The 24,991-nt window shown below is 39.0% G+C and overlaps 1 long non-coding RNA gene across 1 annotated transcript in view; it reads right to left on the reverse strand.

Annotated features, from left to right (window-relative positions):
• Positions 1 to 2,199: 2,199 nt before the first annotated feature.
• Positions 2,200 to 24,991, reverse strand: part of LOC125487219 — an 82,477-nt gene continuing 59,685 nt past the window's right edge. Inside the window, exons 2-3 of the long non-coding RNA XR_007265733.1 lie at positions 22,231 to 22,316; positions 2,200 to 2,498 (exon numbers count right to left, since the gene is read on the reverse strand). This is a non-coding gene — a long non-coding RNA (uncharacterized LOC125487219). The remainder of the gene's footprint in view (positions 2,499 to 22,230; positions 22,317 to 24,991) is intronic.

Below are 24,991 nucleotides of genomic sequence, written 5' to 3' on the forward strand. Positions count from 1 at the left end.
TGGGAGCCTACAGCCCGATGGTCTCAATGTGGATTTTACTAGTTTCAAAATCTCCCCACCCACGGCCTCATCCCATGACTAACCCTCCCTCTCATCCCTGCCTCCTTGACCTGTCCGTCTTCTCTCCCACTTATCCGCTCCTCCCAGCTCACTGACCAATCCCCACCAATGCCTACTTGTACTCACCATCCCACCTACCTTCCCCAGCCCCACCCCTCCTCTCTCTATTTATTTTAGAGCCCCCTTCCTGTCCCCCATTTCTGAAGAAGGGTCCGACCTGAAATGTCAGCCTTCCTGCTCCTCTGATGCTGCCTGGCCTGCTGTGTTCCTCCAGTCCACACTGTGCTATATATGATAGATGGAGATGGATAGAAGTTGGAAGCGATCCCAATACTATAAACCCTTGATGCCATTTAAGGATAAAACCATGGATGTAATCAGACAGGAGAATATTAAAGGAATAGCAGAAAGTAAAACTGTAGGTGTCCTTTACATTCAGGGTGCTTTGGCTTCTCTTATTTTTTTATGCTTTGTCTCCCAACTTAGCTGCTGGCATTTGGACACACACTCACTTTCAATAACATCTCACACACAATGTAGCACTGCAAAGATTATTTTAGCTGTTTCTTCAGAGTAGCATTTTAACATATGTTTCTCTTCTAAGTCACAATGACAGCCTCTGAGATTGGAAGTTATGTTCAAGCCACACTGCTAACATTTGAAAACATAATTGAGTCTGACACAAGTGTGTGAGGACTGCACTATCAGAGGTGCTATATTTCTGTTAAAAAGATAAACAGTCTGACCAACACTTCAATGCTTTTTAATCAAAAATGATCAGACACGTTATGACACATCTTTGGAACAGGTGGGGCTTCAAACCAGACTTTCTGGCCCAGAGGTAAAAATACTTCTACTGCACTTCTAACCAACATTTTTCCATCAATTAATATCAGAAAAAGGAGACAAACTGGTAATTTATCTCATTCTTATTTGGGGGATTGCACTGGGTGGAAATTGGCTGCTGTGATTTCGTCCAATAAGAAGGCAAGAGGGGGGTGGGGTTTCCACTCTCCCCATGGTGGGCAGGTGAACTAAGTCGGGCAAGAGGCCAAAATTCAGATTCTCACTCTCAAGATAAACTTCAGAAATTTGGTTCTCCCCTCCCCGAAAGACAGGAGGAAGAAGCCTTTCTGCATGTATTTACATCAACATTACAATGCACTGGAATTACCTTGCCTTCCCAATTAACCTCCACTGAATCAAGAAACTAATGCCTCAGAGACCTGACAGCAGTACACCAGCACTAAAGTAGAAGCCTGAAGATAGGTAGGTGAATTTTCATAGGCATCCTCCTCTAATTGCTGTAACTTTGTTAGGAAAGCTGCAAAAACAGAGGAAAGTTGCAAAAGCTATGTTATTCTCGCATCATTTGGAGAAAATAATTGCTTTCCTTGATAATTTGGCTGAAATTAGCGTTGTTGGTGGTTGAGGATGAGGATGTGCAAAGGACAGCGTGTGTGTGTGTCTGTGTGTGCGTGTGCGTGTAAGGGAGAATGTTAAAAGTATCTCTGGGATTGACCTAAACGTTCCTGTTATAAGATTTTGCCAACCATAATATCTTAACTATATTTGTGTCTTGAGAGCTACACTTTCATGGTCAGTGACTGCTTTCATTGATTGCAATTTGAATTCCTCCTCTAAGACTCGGCCGCTGAGACGTGAAGTGTACGTCTTTTCTGGTCTGTCCTGTAATATATTTCAGATCTGGAGCATAACCTCAAGATTCATTGTATAAGTGCTTTTGGTCTCTCCATGCTATTTGCCAATCAGTAGCTGAGGCTGAAGAGAGTAATTTTGATCTCTGAAGGACCAGCCTGCCAAATTAATTTTTCCTTCTAATAAACAGTAAAACATAAGTGTTTTGTGTGTGTGTGTGTGTGTAAGAGTGTGAGTGGGGGAAAAAGTTTTGACGTCATGATATGATGTTGGTAATCACAAACCAGCTTCACAACAATAAGGTAAATGTCCCTTCAGATTATGTTGGCCATTTCTTTATAATAGTAAAACATAAGATTTGGACACATGGGCAGCCCAAAGATCATAAGGCAAGATTCTTTATTCCACTGGTATCAAGTCATTACAAACATGAATGAAATTAAGTTTAAACAATGATATATTTACAATATTTACATGGAATGAAGCCTGTGGTTTACACTGAGTTGACAAGTTTTTTTTATATGACTGATTCTCCTTCTCACAATTTCTTCTTCCTTCACCATTTTCTTTCCATTCAACAGCCCAGCTGTTTTATTCATCATCACTGCCAATGCTGGAGGTTCCAGAACAACTGCTCAAGCTTGCTTGCTTGGTGTCCTCCTTCACCATTGCTACTTGCTGCTGGAGGTTTCATTACCACAGAAATCCAGATAACCATGTCGATATCATCAAACACACAATCAGCTCTACCCCCATGTACTTTGTTGACAAACAGTAAACTGGAGAAAGAGAGTAGAACAATTAGACTGCTGTCACTGATGCAACAATAATTAATGTGGAAAAATATCTCAGATCACTGAGGCATAAGAAAAACACATTTTTTATATGGCAACAAAGGAGTTTGGAGGAGAACTTTTTTCAAATGAATATAGGGGATATAAACATCACTGATTAAGGCCACCATTATTGAGCATCCCTGGTTGCATGTTGGATGTTAGCCACCTCTTGAACGAAAGCAGACCACTTAGTATAGGTTCACCCAGTGTCGTTCGGGAGGAAGTTCAAGGATGTTGAGCCAGCAACATTGAAGGAATGACAATATAGTTTCAAGCCAGTAAGTATAGTGTTTGACTTAGATGGTTATATCCATTGCTTCAGCTATTTGTTGTTAACGCTTGAAGAGGAGAATTAAATTGGATGATAGGTGACATCTTTGTGCTGGGGACATAAGGAGGTAGCTAAGATGAATCATCTACTTGGTACTTCCAGCTGAAGATGGTAGCAACAACTTCAAGTTTGTTTCTTATTGATGTATTGGCTCCCAATCATTGAGGGTGATGATTTTTCTGGGCCCTCAAGCTCTGGTTACTTGTTTATTTGTAGCTGAATGTGATAGGACTGCAGGGATTTGACATGATCTGTAGAATGTTAAGCCTCTTAAATTTGTCCATCGCTTTCTGCTTCTATAGTTTATCACACATTGAAAGTAGGAGCAGATGTAGGCTATTGTGTCCACTGATCCTGCTCCATCATTCATTGTGGTCATAGCTGATCCTCGATCTCAATGCCAGACTCCTGCTTTCTTTCCACACTCATTGATGTCTTCAATATCTAAAAATTATATAAGTCTGTTTTTCAAATATATTCAGTCTCAGTCGATATTATTCAGAAACTTAAACACATTAGTGAGACATGAAAGATGAAACCGAACCTCAATCTACCCTTCATGAACCAAAGGGTGGTCTCATTAGCTCACTAGAACAACATCTGAAAGGCTTATACAAAGTTCTATTGAACTGCATGTGGTCTTTTGTTGTAGCTTCATCAGATTGTCAACTCATCTTTTTAGTAGGGCTAAAAATAGATCATGGTACTAGAATAAAAGGTATTGCCATCACCAGAGGTACTGTGAACACAGCCAGATGACTTGGAATGGATCCAAGCTATATTCTCCCTCAGTTGAAGAGGCACTGAAGAAGGGTGCTATGGTCTATCATCTCAAAGATGAGAGAGAACGAAAAATGACAACACACCCTGCACATAGACTGTGCTGTTCATGAATATGGTTAGATCCATATGGGTGCTACAAGGTGGATGGAACTTGATTGGAGGGAGTCAAACAGGGAGCTGTAGGTGTGCTATGTGCTGATCTGAGAGGCAAAAAGAAATTCAAGAATTCTGAAGCTGGGAGAATCGGAGGTTGAGAAAGGGTAAAGCCAAAGGACCAGAGCTGGGTTTATAAAACATTGTCCAAACTTTGTTTGAGCAGAACATCTTGTGGTTTCTCTTTCCTCAACTTGAAAAACTTTGCACTGTAACTTTCTAGAATTGCAAACCAGTAACAGCCTGTCAATCCACCTGAGATCTTGGTGCACAGTGAAATCAACATTGAATCTCTGAATCTAATGAGTTTTAACAATCGAGAAAGACACAAAAGAATATCAGAGAAGGAGAATAAGCTATATAAGGTAAATTAGGTACAGAGGTGGTAATAAAATGAAAGACTGGATAAAGGAAAATACAAAATGGAGACAGAAGGAAAAGTAACAAAAAATGTAAATTTGAACATTTATAAAAATCACAAAGCAATTTGTTTTCTGAGACTTATCAGTATATTTTTTTGGCCCAATGTCATCATATTAACATGTTCTCATTGTAAAGAATAGCTAATTCTGAGCTCTAACTTTCCATATCCAGTTTAATGAGCAATTAGTGTGAAAATCCAGCAATTTTTTTTATTAATAATAGGTAGCCTAATGGCAAGATGCCTTTTGTATCAAGTAAATCATGGAGTGCCATATGTGGACCAACAAATTTTGTCCTTTCACTACACATCTCTGAAAGCCCCTGAACATGCTGACTGATTTGTTTATTAATAATAACAACTGCTATTAACGTGTCATCATTTTTCAATGAAGATTTTGGCCCTATAAAATTAAAATTTTTCAAAGAACAGGGAGTTTGCCCATTGTCTTGACCAATATTCACCTCTCAACCAGCATGACTATAAATGGATTAATTGATCATTCACAACTGCTGCTTGTGGGATTTTAATGTTGTGAAACGATCATTTTTACTGTGTAACAGCTATTGCTTTCCAAGAGAATTTCAATCTACAGACACCTCCAGAAATTCATAAGATATAGTGGAACAAAAATTTGTTTGCTTATTACATTTATGTATCAATTGATCACATTACCTTATACTGAATGTCTCTGCTCACTCAGACTTCTGAGCCTCCAGCTGCCCTTGGAATTGTAAGTGCACCAATCTTGATATTTTCAAATTATAAAATGTATTTTACTTTATAATTTAGTTCATGCCTTAGAGCAAATTGAAACCTTTAAGTTAATATTGGGATTCAGAAGATTTCTTAAGATTCATTTTCTCAAAGTACCTATCATTGTTTGAGAACGATTGGACTAGTTTAGAGCTTTCTACTTGTGTCTTTTCATTTTCTCTGCTCCCATCATTTGTGTGTGGAATTATTTTTCCTGTTATTTGATATTGCTCAGACCAGTCATGGACCAGAGCTCACTATTTTTTTTCCGCTCAGTAATCATAAAACATCATATATCGGTCCCAACTATGGTATTGCAAGCAACAGTACAGGAAACTCATTAGTAATATGATTTGATATATCATTGATCCATTTTGCCATCTACTATCATTTTTTCACTTTTTTGAATAGGTTTTTGTATGGAAAAACCAATGTAGCAACCCACCAGAAATTTTAAAATAATAATAATAAAGAAATTTCTTTATTTTCAAGGCTTGTTTGAGCCACACAAAATTGGATCAGCTCAGATTTCAGACCAAAATCCATTCTTAGCCTCAGTGTTTACCTAATCTTCAAGCATGTAAATGCAAAACAGCAAAACTATTTCTTTCCATAGTCCGGCCAATTTCTATTTTGATAATGTGTTACAAATAAATAAGGCAGCCATTCAAACATTAAGCTATGATTCTGTTTTAGATGTGGACAAATCCTTTCTTTAAAAAAAATAGAATATGGACAATGCTGTCAAGTTTGTTCATTTTTGTTGCTCCGAGAATGCGGTGATGTTGAATTATCTCCTCAAAACCCGCAAAGCCAAAGGGCTCCCATAATCATTTTAGAAATGGAATTTGAAAATTAAAAGTCAACAATTTTGAAGAAAACTGTGATTATATGTTAAAATAAGAGTTGCATTTTAATGGACAAAGTAATCCTTTCATAACCTGTATTGGCTATTTCCAAGTTTTAGTTAGTCTATGTGCCATTATTTACACAGCCATTCTATTTATCACTCCTATTGGCTGGCTTCTTCAGTCCTCAGAAAATCCAGAAGCATGTATGATCAAAAAAAGTTTCATCTATATAAGTCTGGCACTGCTTACAGCCAAGAGGAAAAGTAATAATTTTCCAGATCAGCAGAGTAAATGAACACCCTCATCTTAATTATAATCTGTTTGTTTCTCTTTTCTCCCACTTCTAGCAGTGATTGAAATCTCCCAACCACCATCTGATTCCTCCATGACTTGCATTTTATGCTGCAAGCATTATGGGACCCCACCTCCAACGTGTATCCAGCAAATCTCACTGACCACCATATACTCACCACAACCTCCATATCCACTCCTTATGCACCATCACCAACACGCACTCCACCTCCAACCACTCTATGATTACTCTACCAAAACTTCAACTGCACTCTACCTGCCAACCACCATCTTGTCCTCTCAGCAACTGTCTGTTCCTGCTTGTCACCAATGGGCACTTTCTCTCACCCACAGAATTGGAAACTTCCTGTGATCAGGATCATTCCTATAATGGGTTATACCAATACCCCAATTGGGATTTCCTCTCTCCCTATGAGATCTATTTGCTTTATCCTGCATATGACCATGTTACAAGCTTCCCTCTGATAAAACCTTACTCCATCAATTAAGGTACCAGTGTGCAGGAAGCTGATAGAAAAAGAAATGTGAAAAGATTCTGAGTTGAATGAAGTTGATTGTGGAGCAGGCTTTGAGCAAGTAGAGAGACTGGGGAGAAGAAGAAAGAACAAAAGGGAAAGTCTGTAGGTTTGTGATCGAGAGGAAGCAGAAGAGATGTATGATGACAAAAGTCTAGATAAGGCAAGGAAAAAGTGGGGTTAATAATGGAACATGAGAGATTGGTCCAGAGGAGCAATAAGTAGTCATTCCAGAATCTTTACTAATAGATATTATCAAGAAAAGAAAAACAGAAATGCTTATGATTTGTATATATTGAACAGTATTAAATCCAAAATGTCATAAAGTGACTAATCAAAAGATTAACACTATCTCTTGAACGTCAATTGAGTTTCATTAGGATAATTTGGGTGGCTGAGGACAGAGGCCAGAAATGGGGGAGGCGTATACTTTGAGAAGGAACTTGGGGAAGATAACCTTTTTTTCTGTGCCTCTGACACACTTGTCCTTCTCAATAAGCGGGAAGGGAAGTGCACTGTAAAACAATCTTGGTGAGTAGGAACAATATATCCTGTAAATCAAACATAGTGCAATCACCAATGATGGAACAAGAAAAGTTTTGCGTTCAATGGGAGAGATACTAATCACACATATTGTTCTGTCATTGATGGTGTTGAACTTTTTGAATGATTTTGATGATTTTACCCATCTACGTGACTGGTGAACATTATGGTGAAGGAACTGATCATGAAATGAGTGCCCCGTTTCACAGTTCCTAGTCTCTTCCATTTTCATGTAACCATGGTATTGTTAAGGCTAACCTATTCAGTCGTGACCCCAACAATGTTGATACCAGAGTTTTGAATGATAGTGATGTTATTGAAGGTCAAAGAATTTTGTTGGAGATGATTACTGCTACGTGGTTTAGGAGGCTTTAACATTTCATGTTACTTGTCATCCAAGTTTGGATGTTTTGATCCTGCTGTTGTATGTTTTTGAGTTGGAATCAACATTCCTGAATTTGTATGAAAAATGTTTTATTTGTGAAGCAACTGAAATTATTAATCAAAGAGGTTTTTCTGATGAATCCGTTTCACAATGTCTTTGATCTGTGATAATTGGCTTTAGATCTATGACCATTTTCCTTTCTGTCAGATATGACTCCAACAACTGAGGGCTTTCCCTTTGATCCCTGTGATCTTGCGGTTTGCATTTCTGATTGTTTTGCTCTGCTGGTGGACACAAACTGAAGCAAGCCATAAGTACGAATTTGTCCAATTTAATATTTCATTTCAAGACAAGGAATGCCACTTTCATAGGTGGAACAAGTCACTGGGTACAATAAGGTGTAATGGACACAATGCCATTCCATACCCATTAGACATATGCAGTTCACCGGATGCCAACCCCAACATGTAGAGAACATAACTCTCATTTCTGTTAACTGAGTCTAAAATGTGACTTCAAGCTTTGACTTTCCAAATCAAAGACTTTTAAGCCTTGTTATAATGATTCACATTTCAGAAAGCACATTCTTTATATTGAAGTGAGACTTACATTTGTAATTTTACAGTTAATCATAAAACCTAATTTCCAGAATGTAACAATGTGGAGATTCTCTGATCTTTTTCATAGCCAGGCTTAGTTTTTACATGAACATATAAATTGAAATTTGTGAATGTTGTAAGTTCTTTTCCTGTCCTCCTGCCATAGGTATTAGGAACATAGGGACATAAGATTTTGTAGAAGAAGAAGCTCATTCATTAAGATCATAGCTGCTTTTGTAGTGGCCTTAACTCCACTTTCCTGTCAGCTCCACAAAAGTGGGATTAACTTGCACCTCAAATAAGAAAACAGTAAGAATCAAAGCCTTTTCAAAATGACTGTTTATGTTCTTTCAAAACTGTCAAGCAGAAGGTGGGGATGCCCCTCTGCACTTCATTCCCTCCCAACAATTTCCTTCATATCAGGAAAACAAATCACTGATCAACAGCAAGTAACCTGCTAATTGTCCTTTAAAACAATCATCACTTTCACTGGGTAGAACTTTTGATATTTATATCATACCAAAGACCAGGAGGCATGGCAAGTATGTTGAACAATTCCTTTCCCACCTGTCTAAGCAAATGTAGCCCATAATATTTATAAAATATAATAATGTTTTAAGCTCATTCAATTTCTCTTCCAGATTCTGCCAACACTAGTAGCTAGTGGTGTGGCCATGGGCCCACCTGGCTCTATCATACATTAGCATAAATACATTTACCACATGCTTTATTACACACACAATAGACTGAAGGAATTGATTAAATAAATTGGTGCTTTGTGTTATAATTCACTTTATCTTATTAATTTTTCAGTGCAAGGCTAGTTTTAACAATTTTTGGTGTGAAATCATAGCAAAGGAACACTGAGAAAACATTCAGTCAACATTTACTGTCAATGAAATTGCATTAGTAGCTGCAATAAGAAGCAGAACACTTCCACTAAGTGTTATAACAGTCACGCAAATCACAGCACAGAACAACGCAGAAGTGTATGTGCTTGAATATAATGCTGTCATGTGAAAAATCACATTCTGAGATTGCTGTTACTCATGAGTTGGTTCTGAATGGCAATGATGCCTACCTTAGTAATCCTCCTTAAGGCAAACTAGAGTAAAAGTCAACCTTTTATAATATACCTTCAGTGTGCTTAGAAGCAAACAAACAGCATCAGATTTGATCAGGCTGCGGGCATGCGAACGATTATATTTTCTTTAGAAAAGAAACATCAAAATGTACAAAGTGATAGATCTGGTATCATGTCCTCCATTATGAATTCTAGATTTAGCCAACTGTGTTGGTGCTTTGGAAAATAAATCTCTTTGCTAATTCAGCAGAAATAGAATTTTAAAAAAATATTTGATGCTTCATGTGTAACCGTAGTAAATTATTGCAATATAGTCTGTGCCTTTTGGTTTCTGTTGCACATTTTGTTTAATCTCTCTCTACGGTTGGAATCTTATAGTGCCTGAGCAATGTGAACTATAGTGAGATTTGTGGCAGAATTGTACGAGAAGTCTGGCAAAGTCATTTTGAAGCCTGGAGCAACTTTCTTCATGTTTAATCCAGTTGCCAAGTGGCTTGTTTCTCGTGAGTGATAAATTGCCAGTTAAGGGATTACAGCTTCTTAAATGCCTTGTGAATGCCTCATTAATATTCAGCTTCACAAATGAGCAGAGCAAGCTAGATATCAAAAATTCCCAACGTGGTAGTAAGAGTGGGTAGCTGATGAATTTGGCTTGTCATTGACTGTCAGAAACCTCCATGTTGCTCAGCACTAAACAGCAACCCATGGATGAACCATGTGTGCTACCCACACACACTTAGTATCCACGGGTGGTAAGACCTGACATTTGCCAACCCATTAAGAATCCATATTGCATCTCTCAGATCCATTTGCACGACAGTCAGGAAGCATAGACTTGCATTGCAGGGTGCATCAGTAACTAGTATTGAACCCTACTGCTACAAGGACACCTTGCACACACAGACAGGTATCAGGGCACCGATTGGACCAGGCTACACCTCAGGTCTTCCTGCTTGCTCTCTTTGTACTCACTTACTTAGCACCACCAGCATGCATGCAGCATTGCCTTACTTTGCCTTGCCTTAACGTGTCAATTAGAGGAACTACACAACCAGGTAGCTTGCTTTGTTAGGGAGCAATCCTCACTCAAGGGGACATACATCTTGCTGTACAGCAATGTACTACATCAATCTCACATCTGTTCCGTGTTCCAGCAATTTATGTGGCAAACACACTGCACATTCCACAAGCAGGCAGCCATGTCTCAGTCTTGGGGGAGTAGTCGTCATCCAAATTCATAAAATCACCCATTAGTCTGTGGGTTCCAGCACAGTTAGTCAAGGACAGCCTGCCCATGGGATTGGCATGGTCATGCATCCATTCAAGTTGTTCTCAGTCAGGGGGTCCATGCCTCTGCAATATGGGGAGTGAGTCCCAGTGAATCTTGTGGTTCCATAGCAGATGGTCCAGGGGTGGGCAGGGGGAAGAGCAGGAAAATGCAGTCAGGAAAATGCATAAGTATCTATGGTCCAAGCATTTCTTGTCCAGAGCTGTCCAATTAGATCACTCAAGCCATATAAGGGCTGATCAGAAACTCAGAATTCTATGGCAAATAAGTCATCTCTTGTTTCCCTATAACCCATCAATCATCTAGGAGGTACAAATTTGGAATGTGGCAGAATGTTCTCCACATACTTGGATGAGGGCAGCACCAAAAACACTCAAGGAGCTTGACACCATGAAGCGCAAAGCAACCACTTGCTCGGCACTGATCCAGTACCTTTAACATTCACTCCCTTCATCACTGACATAAAGTGGGCAGTAGTGCATACAATCTATAAGATGCACTGCAGCTATTCACTACCGTTCCTTCAATAGCATCTTCCAAAGCAATGACCTCCACCATCCAGAATGGTAAATGCATCAGGTACATGGGAAGATCAAAACCTTCCCACTCCACTCTGAGGCACACACCATCCTTACTTGGAACCATAGCATCATTCCTTCACTGTAACTAGGTCAAAATCCTGGAACTTCTGACAGAAGTAATTCTTCCTCCTTATAGTCCTGACACACAATCCATTGGTGTAAGATTATGTCCTATGTTCTATATTCTGCCACAAAGAGAAACAACTTTTCAGCATCTATCCTGTCAAACACCCAGAAAACACAAGATGTAGGAACAAAGTTAGGCCATTCGGCCCATCGAGTTGGCTCCACCATTCGATGACGGTTGACTTGTTACTCAACACCATTCTCCTGCACTTAACCTTTGATCCCCTAACTAATCAAAAATCTATCTATCTTTGTTTTAAATCCACTCAATGATTGGCCTGGGTCATTAGGATTTATTCAAGGCTGATATACTCAGATTTTCACATTCTCTGCGGGTTTTATGTTCACTTTGGCCTCTCTTTCTTATTATATATTTAAAGAGGCTCTTGCTGTCTGTCTTGATCTTATACGACATAGGAGCTGAAGTGGGCTATTCCGCCTATCAAGTTACTTGCAAGTTTATCCTCAAATTTTATTTTCTCACTTTTTTTTGATAATCTTTTGTTGGTTTTCAAAACTTAACAAATGCTTTGGGGCCCACATTGCTTGAACAAATAAATAAGAACAAAAAAGAAATGATCCAAGTGAATGAAAGACAAAAACATATACAGGGTAAGCAAATAGTAAGAACTACAAAAGGTAATGAAAAGAAATCAAATGAAAAATGTTGAGGAAACACAGCAGGTTTGACAGTTTCTGTGGAGAGAGAAACAAAGTTAGCATCACACGTATTCTTCAGTATTCTCTCTTAGATGCTGTCAGACTTGTTGAGTTTCTCCAGCACTTTGTTTTAATTTAGATCTTTTAATCTGCAGTATGTTGCTTTTAGCAGGAGAAAAAAATTGTTCAGAGAACAATAAAAGCAACATTAAAAAAAACTTTACAATTTAATTATATTTTAAAATGATTAGAGAATGAGTATGAATTTGTGAAGCACATCCATGAACTTCAGAATATTAAAGGGTGAATTATTTGTGTTTTTTTACAAGATAGCAACAGAAAGCACAAATAGCAAAGCAAGAGAGTACTCTCACTCAATGAGAAATGTGTGACTAGGAGACATAACCTGGAAAACAGAACCAGTCATTTCATGAGTAAAATGAACAATTACTCCTACATGCAAACATTGGTTAGGATTAGGAAAGCTATAAGGTAGTTCATGTTCAGACAATTGCTAATGTTGAATATGAGATTAATAGATTTCTGTTAACTGGAAGTATTAAAAGAAATGGGGCAAAGGAATGTACAAGTAGTGTACTTTAACTTTCTGTATTTTTGATAGTGGACTGAAAAGGGAAAAGGATTGGTTTAAAAACCAAGGAGTGGAAAGGATTGCCGAATGTTTTTAAATTAAGTTACCTGACACTCATTGTAAGTGGTGTTTACACTGCTGTTGTGGGAGGTTACTACAGAAGTGCTGGATCCAGGGGTGGGTTACACAAAGGGAGATTTGGCCAGCAACAAATAGCTGATTGATCTATGCAGTGGTGACTAGCTGTTAATGACAAAGGCTTTCTGCTGCCAAAAAGCTGTGTGATTGGCTCCCAGGTAGCTGAACAACTTTTGAATGTTAATATTTAATCAGAAGTTAGGAAGGAACTGTTCTTTTCTCTGCAGCAAAGAAAGCCAGATTATTTTACCGGCAATGTTCAACCCCCAATTTGCAGCAATGTCCACTCCAATTCCCATGAAAATTCACACTCCATTCTATCAATGTCAACTTCTCTCCTGGCAATGAGTGCCTTCATGTGCAGAACCCAAAGGGTTCACTCCTGTCCCCTGATCCTGACAATATTTATCTTCCTCCTGGCAATATTCAACCATGGTCCTAGCAATAATCATATGTCTCCTGTCAATGTTGAATTTCGCAGCCCCTGGAAAAGTTCATCCTGACTCAAAAATGTGCCCCCCTCTCCCAGCAATATTCATATCCCTCTCAGCAATGTGCACCTTTCCCTCACCTCCAGCAATGAAAGCCTCTCCTGGTCATGTTCATTGCCCTCCTGGCTCACCACCTGTTTCTTGCCAGTGCTCAGCTCTTCACGCACAACTCTCTCCCAACTCACTGCCCAGAATACCTGCCTTCTATTTCCCCAATGTTGGAAGTGTCACCATGGTTGGCGATTGTGTGTGGTGTCAAGCATTTTCATGGAATGGAGGAAGTTGAGCACCAATGGAGATATGACAGAGGGGGATGTCTTTCCCAGTGAGGAGGTGCTGTGTTTGTGTGGTGGAGGGGTGACAGGTCCATTTATAAATGCAAATCAATGAACTGACAATTGACCTTAAGGCACATAATCATTAGTTTATAATAAGAAAAAGGCAACCCATTTGTGCTTGCCATCATGAATTTCTTCCTTACATCTCTACTAGAGCTGACACTGGAAGGTACAAGTTTTCTAGCTTAACGCGGTAGATTAAATCTCAGAAAGCATTGGATACATCCTGTCTGAGGTTGACTGGAAGGTCTGGGCAAATATGCCATTGTTTATATTGAATAACATACTGAGATTTAGATCTGGCAACTGATGTTTTGTGTTCTGCAAATGGTGAATTGCCAATAACCTTCAGGTTTAGTCCTTCACTTCTGACAACTTTATTCATTTTTTCTGGTTCAAACACTTGTAGCATTTAATTTTGTGGAGGACACCTCTGTGTTTAAAGTTGATATGGGCATTTATGTGTATGGGTCATTGAAGTTGGCAGAACAGGTTGAGAAAATAGTGAATAAACCACAAAGCATCGTGGACTTTATCAATAGAGGCATAGAGTACAAAAAAAAAGAAGTTATGTTGTAAAAAAACATTCACAAGTGGATTATTGTGTCCATTTCTGGCCCCGCACTAGAAAGGATGTGAAGGCATTAGCGATGATCTAAAAATGTTTCTGAGAATGTCTCCAGAGCAACATGAGGTGCTCCTGTTATGCAGAATGATTGAAGAAGTTGTTATTTTTCTCTCCTTGGAAAAGTAAAGGTTCACAGGAGATTTGAAAGAGGTTGTCAAATTCATGAGGGATATGGGGGAGCAGATAAGGATAAAGGGTGTCATGCCAAGAATGGAAAAGCAAGCATGATTGTATAGCATATCAGATAGTCTTGAATTATTCATTTCAGACCATAAGACCATAAGACATTGGAGTAGAAGTTAGGCCATTCAGCCCAATGAGTCTGTTCTGCCATTCAGTCATGAATGATAAGTTTCTCAACCCCATTCTCCTGCTTTCTCCCCGTAACCCTTGATTCCCTTGACACTCAAGAACCTATCTATCTCCGTCTTAACTATACTCAATGACTTGGCCTCCACAGCCTTCTGTGGCAGTGAATTTCATAGATTCACCACTCTCTGGCTGAAGAAGTTTCTCCTTATCTCTGTTCTAAAAGGTCTTCCCTTTACTCTCCTACCAATGGAAGCATCTTCCCAATGTCCATCTATCCAGGCCATTCAGTATTCTGTAAGTTTCAATTAGATCCCCCCTCATCCTTCTAAACTCCAATGAGTATAGTCCCAAAGTCCTCAGACATTCCTCATCCCTGCTTTTATATTCAAGTCCTCTCAAAATAAATGCCAACATTGCATTTGCCTTCCTGACTACTGACTCAACCTGCAAGTTTATCTTGAATGAATCCTGGTCTAGGACTCCCATGTCTCTTTGCACTTCAGACTTCTGAATTTTCTCCCCATTTAGAAAATAGTCCATACATCTATTCTTCTTACCAAAGTGCATGACTTCACACTTTCCCACATTGTACTCTATCTACCACTTCTTACCACAAACATGTCCAAATCCTTCTGCAGCCTCCCTACATCCTCAATACCACCTGTCCCTCTGCATATCTTTGTATCATCTGCAAACTTAGCCAGAATGCCCTCAGTTCCTTCATCTAGATCATTAATGTATAAAGTGAAAAGTTGTGGTTCCAACACCGACCCTTATGGAACACCACTTGTCACCAGCTGCCGTCCTGAGAAAGACCCTTTTATCACCAATCTCTACATTCTGCTTGTCAGCCAATCTTCTATCCATGCTTGCACCTTGCCTCTAACATCATGGGCCCTTATCTTACTCAGCAGCCTCCTGTGCGGAACTCTGGCAAAGGTCTTCTTGAAGTCCAGGTAGATGACATCTATTGGCTCTCCTTGGTCTAACCTGCTCATTATTTCCTCAAAGAATTCTAGCAGACTTGTCAGGCATGACCTCCCCTTGATGAAGCCATGCTGACTTTGCCCTATTTACCATGCACTTCCAAATATTCAGAAATCTCATCCTTTATAACGGACTCCTAAATCTTACCCATGACCGAGGTTAGGCTAATTGGCCTGTAATTTTCAGTCTTTTGCCTTACATTTCATGGGAATGCTGTATTTTTCCATATCTTCCTGAAGCCACTCAAAGCGAAATATTATAGATCATGGGAGCAGAAACAGCAACAGAAAATGCTAGAAATACTGATCAGATAAGGCAATGGAGAGGCAAGACTCTTTGACAAATTATTAACAGTAACAGTGTTTTAAAAAGGAACAGAAAGGCGGCACGGTGGTTGAGTTGGCAACACTGCCTCACAGCACCAGGGACCTGAGTTCGATTCCAACCTTGGGCCACTGTCTGTGTGGAGTTTGCACATTCTTCCCGTGTCTGTGTGGGTTTCCTCTGGGTGCTCTGGTTTCCTCCCACAGTCCAAAGATGTGCAGGTTAGGTGGATTGGCCATGCCAAATTGCCCGTAGTGTTCAGGGATGTATAGATGAGGTGGGTTACAGCAGGGTGGGTCTAGGTGGGATGCTTTGAGGTTTGCTGTGGACTTGTTGGGCCAAAGGGCCTGTTTCCACACTGTAGGGATTCTATGAATAAGAATGGAGAGGTTGGTTGAGGAGGGGGAGAGAACGCAAACACACGCACATGCACACACACACACAAAAATAAGCAACAATGATCTGCAAAGTGCTTCAGTGCAGACCAAAGAATGATTACATGTCAGAACTTACATTAGCACAAGACAACTGAAGGCAGAATGAAAAAATCAAAGAAGTGAAAAATATATAGGAGTCTCAGTGAGTGTCTGAATAGTTTTCAAAGATGGGGGAGAAAGCAAGTGGAAGATGGAGTACAAGCAACTGGCAAAGTAACATAGGCTTCAGTGACCTAGGAATCTCATAGAAGGTAAAAACACCAAAAGTGCCAACCATTTAGACAGCATGGAGTTGCACTAGAGAATCCTCGCCCAGAGTAACAGCACTCTCCTCACACAGAAAGCATGTTTCACTGTCAGCACTTACTTGGATTAGGTTACATACCATTTCCTCATAAAAAATCCTTGTAAGAATTCAGTAACAGAGGTGAAATAACAGTTGTTAAACCTGTTAAAATAGGCCAGAAATCTCTAACTGTCCATATTTATAGTTCCCAAATTCAATATTTAAGATCAAAAAGAATATTTGTGGGAATGTTATAAATAATGTGGGAAACCAAAATTTAATTCCAGCACACAACCATTGTATGACATGCAAACTGTGGTTGTTAAGGCGGATGTGAGGTTGAACTCATTGACATTGAAACAGAACTGAGTCAGATCTGAAAAAAAAATCAAACAGTAATATTCTGCTAGATCCAGAACACCAGGCTTTTCTTTTTCCATGTGCTGTAGTCGTATCTGGATGCAATTATACCTGAAAAATAACAAGATTGGTCTGATCGCTATTTTGCAACATTCTTTGCATGACTTGGCCACAATACTAACACATAATTTCAAACCACTGTTCCCTCCTTATGTGCTGAATTTCTTGTGCAGCTTGTGATACACTCATTTCCTCTTGTGTGAATACCTGAGAGTGAACATTTCTGTTAAGTGGTCTGAAAGTTAGAAGCCAAAACACATTTCTTTAGGCACTCATTTTATGATTCCAGTTAGCAGACTGGTTTCAGCGTAAGTTCCCAGAAGGTGAAAATATTGTATCCAGACTGCGCATTTTACAGTGCTTGGACTGAAATAGAAACAGATTTGCAATGCCAAACTTGTTGGAACAGCGAAACTGTTTCCTATCTGCTCCCATTTAATTCCCGTTAATGAAAGTCCATGAGCTGTGATTGCCTGTGAAATAACGACCTTTTTCTCTTTTTACCATTTATAACCCAAATTTGCACATCCATTGTTCTTTACAGTATATTGATCGTCTCAATTAAAATTAAAAAACAGAAAACAGCAAAATTTTGACAGTGACAATGAAGAACATGAACTTTGATGGAAACTTTGTGGTCTAATTCTTTAGGGGTTAATTAAGCTCTTTTAGATACAAAATGATGAGTTACTCATTCAAGACTAGTGCCAAGAAGTGTTTCATCACATTAAAGTGACCCACGCCTTGGAATAGTGTTCAGAAAGGCAAAATCTTTGGACTTCCTCAAGAGGCAATTCAACACTGTGACAAAGGAGAGGAAGCAACAGGTTTCAACCGAAGGACAATCTTGATGGTCCACGTAGCTTTATCTCCTTCATATATCTTTGCTTATTTGCGTCTTTGTATCTTTGTTTCATTATCTTCAATTGTTTTGTTCAAATGGCAATTGTTACCAATTCTTCTGGAAGCAATTTTGTCCAAAACAGAGTTAGATTGGCAATGACACAAAACTAGCCTATTATGCTCTAGCTCAAAATGGCATGTGACCAGCATAAGTGGTGAATATTTTATTCGTCCAGCTGTGCAAAGTATAAAGCTGAGTCAAGGTGGGATATTTTATAGGCATGTCTGTAAAAATCTTTGCCCTGAAATACCACAGGATTATTTATACAAGTGTTACCTTTCAGGGGCAATATGTTCACCATCTTCCTCGGTACTGACTCCATCAGAAGTCACGAAAGCAATCCCAATGCTTTAGCATTGGCTTTGAGCACGAACATTGAACTAGTCTGTTGGCAAAATGAAAACACAGATGCAGCTTTTAAAGAGCACAATGGAGATATAGTTTGCAGAAGCTGCAGGTAAATAGTGACCATTAGCCCAGACAGGGGTCACTGCAGTCGATGGCATAGATCATATGTTGAGATACTCCGAAAACATTTTGTCAAGTGGAAGATCTAGAAGAGAGACTCAAAGAAGAAAGAAGGGCATGAAAGTGAAATAGGAAAAATAAGGTACAAAAAGTTTAATGAATTTCAGTTTTGTGTTTCTCTGGACAAAATGTGACAAAGGATTTTCTTAGAGTCAGGGTGTCTCAGTGGCAGGGTGAAAATGGTGGCAAGTATCTGATTCCAGGATTCCCAAACCCGCTCACGGGATTTCCAGTTTTCATCAGTGCTGTTTAAGGTGTTGGGCCAGTTTGGGTTGTGAGTCCACACCCTGGCCCCCCTCAACCTGGCAGGCTGCATTACAGAAAGAGGCACCTTTTAGATATCTATAATTTTCATGAAGTCAGGCTAGCTTTTTTTAAAGAATTGCTGCTCTTCTCCATTCAGACTCGTCATGAGCTATAGCCTGGTTGAGGGAAAGTTTTGCTCCTGCCTACATGCCAAATATTGCCCCTCCACCCATCCCCATGGCCCCTCATACCCTCCATGCCAAGCTATAGGAGCAGGGGCTTGTAATGGAGGAGGAGTGGCCATGAGAGGTGGGTTAAGGGGCATAACTTAGCACAGAGTGTATGAGTGACCATGAGGGGGAGGGTGCAGGTGTGGAAGGGTATGAACTGGGTTGAATTGTGCATGGGGAGTGCATGGGGTTTGAGGGATTACAGGTCTTGCTTTTAATTCTAACTGGGATTAAGTCCCACAGTGCCCACTTCAGCACTTAGCAGCCCCTGTGGTTCCCCCTGAACTCCTTCCAGGGTTGGTTAGTCTGACTGCATCCACTTCCCCGCAATGGGAATATCATCCTTGCTGGCACTTTCCCCCAAGACAGGCTCCTTGAGTGGGAAATTCCCCAATTGCTGCTCTGCCTCAAAGATGAAAATTCAACCCAAAGTCTCAATGGTGAGACATAAACATGGGGCTTTAATGTCTTCAGGTGCTCTGCAGCTAAGGAATAGCTTTTAAAGTGTAGTTTCTGTTGAACCTTGATTTGATTTTCCAAAATGCAACACCTCACACTTACCTATATTAAACTCTTTTTGTCATTTCTCAGCCCACTTCCCCAGCCGATCAAGATCCTGCTGCGATTTCTGATAACTTTCCTCACTGTCCATGATACCGCCTATTTTAGTGTCATCCACAAACTTACTAATCATGCCTTGTACATTCTCATCCAAATCATTGATGTACATAATAAACAGCAATGAGCTCAGCACTGACCCCTGAGGTATGCCACTAGTCACAGGCCTCCAGTCTGACAAGTATCTTTCCACTATTACCCTCTGCTTCCTAACATCATGCCAATTGTGTATTCAATTGCCAACTCTCCTTGGATTCCATGTGATCTAACCTTTCAGAGCAGCCTACCATATGGAACCTTATCAAAGGCCTTAGTGAAATCCATATAGACTACGTCTACTGCCCTGCCCTTATCAACCTTCCCAGTCACTAGGACAGCAGGAGAACTAGATTGCTCTCCTGATAGTTAGAGACCAGATGGATGACCAGAATTCTGCATTTGGACCTTGTATAAGTCCTAACACATTGATTTCATGGGAATTATGCAGGAAGTCAGTGGACTCTAAATATTAACACAGTTTCTCTCGCCACAGACAGAATAGATTGCTGAGTTTCTTCAGTACTAGCTGATTTATTTCAGATCTCCAGCAACTGCAGTATTTTACTCTTGTTTAGGTTTGAACATCTGATGGGTAATTCCTCTACTCCTTGGCATCCTCTGAGAAGCAGAAAAAAAAATCACTGACTATAAATCTGATTTGGAGACTTCAAACATTTCTAAATTACTTAACTGGATAGTTATTCATAAAATATTAGACAGAAAAATCCCAGTCTAACTTGATAACTATAACTGACCATCCCTACCATCCTCCCTCCTATCTGCAACAGACATGCCACTTTATCACTTTCTCCATTTGCCTCAATTAAGTACGCACTTCCACACCTATGCATTAACTCATTGAGTCATATGTTGGTAATAATGCACTGAGAAAAAGACATTTAACCTATTACTTATTAGAGTATGACAGCTCGTAGAGCAGAAGTGGGACATGGTAGATTCCCTTCACTGAAATCTGAGGCTTCCTATGCTGAAAGAGTTTTGCAGGATCTTCCATTCGAAAAAAGTCAGTTGAAGGTAAGTTGATAATTTTATTCTTGTTAACGTATCTGTCACTGACCAGTAGATTTGGGCAAAAGTCTCACCTGACATATGAAACAATCAGTAATGCACTGAAATGCCAGCGTAGCTCATGGCATGGTTTTTCCTTTTGCAACATCAATGAACACTGAGATATTTGCCATGACTGAGGCCTGCAGCAACACCACTTTTCTGGTGACCAGGAAATTCTGGTCTTCCTCAATAGTCTCCAGAAGAGATTGCTATAACAGATGCCTGCAGAAGACATCAGGTTCTACGTGGATATACTTGGGTATACTTACTGCCACAATTGGCACTCAGCATTAAGCACTGAAGGATTGACCACCGCTAAGTCTTTGGCAGAAGAGGCACATCCTTGAGTAACAAGAAGTATTTTATCATATAATGTTAAGTTACAGTTTATATTTGCTTAGGACTCATTAACTACATTAACACTAGGTGAAAGCTATTGTTATCTCCTAGGAGTTAGTAGCTAGGTCTAAGTTACACAGCTGTAGAACTAACAGCAAACAAATGGGCCAATTCCTCCCAGAGACAGTTATTTATTTTAATGTTAGGCAAAGCTATAACAAAGCTACACTTTCAGGCCAATTACTTGATATAACATCTTCCACAAGCTTTGCTATTTTTCTGTTTTAACCCATTACACACTTGCTTAAACAAATATATTAAATTTTCCACCATAACTCCTACCTATCATTCTGAGCTTACAAATGTTTCTTGACATGGATGAATATTTAGATCTTTGCCCGAGGATGATCATCCAAATGTTGATCTTTGTCACTCTGTGCTGTTGGGGGGTCTTTTACTACTTGAATGCCTTTGACTGAAAACATGTTTTGCTGTTGGCATTGCTCACAGACTGTTGTCTGTCTGGGGGGTCTTTAGTTTTCTTAAAATGTGTAATGGAAGACAATTTAGTTGATAAAAGAAGTAATCTTCTTTGATTTTTAACGAGGCAGATTTAGATGAAGAATATCCACTCTGCTGCCTGTTCTTTAAACCAATGTCAGTCCTTTCATTAGCTTCATTGTTGTCAGTGGCATTAGCTGTGCAGTATTAGCAGTCTCTGAACTGTTGTGTTCTCTGGACTAATTTTTGTTGTTGTGAAGAATTCGCCATGATTTCAGATGGTGGTTCCACCAAAGCTTTTGAGATGTCAAGTCCTGAAGATTTTTCCATGAGTGAGAAGAAAACCCAACAAAATCAGTGTTGTTTTTCTTTATTAGTAATGTGAAACAGTTGTTGAATACCAAAGTAACTGATCTCAATTGGAGTGTATATCTTCCTCTCTTCAGCCAGCATTCCTGGAGAGTAATAAAAGTCTTCTTGTTCCTCACCTGTTAAATTGGTAATTGTTTCCTTAGATATTTGGAAATCTTCCTCAAACTGCACAATTTTCAGGATAATATATGCCTTTCTGCTCAGTACTTAAATCCGTTGATTCTGGATGACACAATGATTGAGGCTGGAGGAATGCACTGTCACCCCACTCCATCAGTCATAATATAAATGAAAGATATTTCTGCCAGTTACCGAGATGACTAATTAAATGTCCTATCTATATCAGATTTCAAACAAAAAAGATCTATCAATCAGGTTTCTTAACAAAGACAAATATGGGCTTATTATTGAAATAGAACTTATTCAATAAAGATGCAACATTTGTTTAACATATATAGTCAGTAATATAGAAATATAAATACTTACCCTCTAAAATATATACTCACTCACACATTAAGTCTTTGTCTCTTTCTCATCCTCCCTCCCCATCACTTCTCTCTACCATTGTCTCCCTAAAAAAAGAGAGGGAAACAAAAACCAGATATCTCTATAAAGATTGGCTTTTGGTTAAAAAATTATTCTTGAGGGAAAAATGATAAAGCATAAGATGTTCCAGAATCTGTGGCTTTAATATTCTGACATGTTGTCCAAGTTACTAATTGGAAGAACATAAAAAAATAGGAGCAGGAGTAGGCCATCTGGCCTATTAGATTATGCAGTTGCCTCTGTAATGTTGGAGTCACAGCTTGCTCAAGAAATACAATCTTGATATATTCTTTCAGTCACTTTCAAAAGCTCAAATATGTTTCATCCTGATCTGTAGTAGAGACTTTTCTTTACAAAAATGGAGCCATCAGATGGGCAGCTTGTTCATAGCAAGCTTTCCTCCAACTGACCCAGATAAAATAAGAACCTCACCAAATCAATCACTGTTTAAAACAACTCCAACAGAGATTATAGCAAAGGAAACAGTTATCACCAGTCATGTGATTTCTAGGAAGCCTTGTTTAAAATGAAGCCCAATGACTGAACTTACAATGACATTTTGAAAGAAATCACTGTTTAAATTCACAAGGCTTGAAACAAATTTCTTTTCCCATGGGTCTTCAAATTGTGAGTCCTCCAAGCAAAGCTAAATGTGCAGCATCTTTGTAACAACGGCATAAACGTGTTCTGCAAATTGTTTATCTTTATTGACTTAATAAAACTTTTAACACCCCTTTTAATCTTAGGGGTTGGTCCATTTGCTCCACGCTACAATAGGTTAGAAGTCTGCAACTTTGATTCTTTTTTAACCCAAAGTATTTAGTCAGATAACACGTGATGTTTGTTCCAGTAACAAATTTGAATTGATATGGATGTCCATTGACTGGATGATCTTGGTTGTCTCTGATTAAATGGGTCACCTCTTTCTGTTTGAAAATGGCTGCGTGATTTCTTCTTAAAGTAAAAGTGTTTGTAAGTGCTTTTTAGGGCATCATCAAAGATACCTTTTTGAAGTGCTTGTCTGTTAAAAACATGATTATGCTAATGGTGCTAGAGAAGGATGGTGCTAATGTGTTCTGAGTATGATTTGGTCTATAGCAACATTTCTAAATCTCCTGAGTCATTTCATCCATGCTGGCATTGAATATGCTCAGTGGTGCAATAATTTTCTCCATTTCTTTGTTAAATTGTTTACTTTAAATTCTGAATGATTTAACATATATGTTTAAATTATGTTGTATGTTTACCTTTTCTTCTTTAGGTTTAACCTTAACATATCTATGTCCCTTTGCAGATGCTTTGTGTCATCTTCACCACTTACCTTCCCAATTATTTTTGTTTCATCCACAAACTTGGCTATAGTACATTCAGTTTCCTCGTTAATATATATTGTGAATAAGTCTGGCCTCAGCACTGATCCCTGTGGCACTCTACTAGCTGTTGGTTACCATTCTGAACATAGTTCCCTTGTCCCAACTCTGTCTTCTATTCATTAGCCAATCCTCTATCTATGTTAATAGGCTACCTCCAACACCATTAACTTATTAGCCTAACATTTGGTACCTTATCAAACTCCGACTGAAAATCCAAATATATTACATGTAGTACTTCCACTTTATCTATCCAGTTTGTTACATCCTCAAATAATTGTCATAATTTTCAGGCATGATTTTCCCCATCATGAAGATTGAAATATTGGGTATTTCTAAATGCTCTGCTCTTACATCCTGTATACCAGACTATAACTTTTACCCAATAACAAATGTTAAGTTCATTCACCTATAGTTACCCTTTTTTTTGGTCTCTTTCCCTTATTGAATAAGGTTGTTACTTTGGCAGTTTTCCAATCCTCTGGGAATTTTCCAGAACCCAAGGATTCCTGGAAGATTACTATCAGTGCATCCATCATTTCCATAGCTACTTCTTTTAATATCCTAGGGTGTATCCCATCAGATCCATGGGAATTATTGGTCTTTTGCACCATTAGTTTTTGAATTTTTCACTTTTTTTTCTCTCTAGGTACACTTGTTGTATTCAATTCCTTTCCTCTTTTTGCTGCTTGATTGCAGCTGACTGGTCTGTGCTCCTTTTTAAAAGCTGCTGAATTTTTAAAATGTTGAAGCGGCCAGAAAAGTGTTTTTGCTGGCCAAAAGGAATGAAAAGGTCAAGAAAGAAGGGTGGCATTATTGTGCCTCTGCATGCTTCTATTGTACAAAACAGAGGCCAGAGAAAGTCAGGCCCTTATAATACCTCAACCACAATCTGCATGAAGTCTTCTAAGGTTCTGTACACTGCTTAATCTCATTTGTATGAGCAGTACTGCGACATTTCAGACATGTTAACTTGCTTTAGATACCACTGCATACAAATAGCAAACACCATTTAAAAGTGCACACTAATGTTTTGAAGCAGCTGCGGTTTTTTTTATTTGTTCCTTCAAACCAATTAAGCTAAACAAACCTACACAGTGAGATTTCCATGAACGTTGTTGTTTCCATTCAAAGTTCCAAGAAGCACTTTGTCAATTAAATATTTATAGACAACAGCTCCGAAGAACATTGTAACCTTCAACAAATGTCTTGTCCTGTGCTCTGTAATTTTCATTTTGTATGTCATGTTGTTCAAATCTGTTTTCTAAACAGACAGAGAGAAAGGCTTGCATTTGTATAACATCTTTCATAAACTCTGGGCATATGAAAGT

The sequence above is a fragment of the Rhincodon typus genome, chromosome 2 (genome assembly GCF_021869965.1).
Source record: "Rhincodon typus isolate 14 chromosome 2, sRhiTyp1.1, whole genome shotgun sequence".
In the NCBI taxonomy this organism is placed as follows: domain Eukaryota; kingdom Metazoa; phylum Chordata; class Chondrichthyes; order Orectolobiformes; family Rhincodontidae; genus Rhincodon; species Rhincodon typus.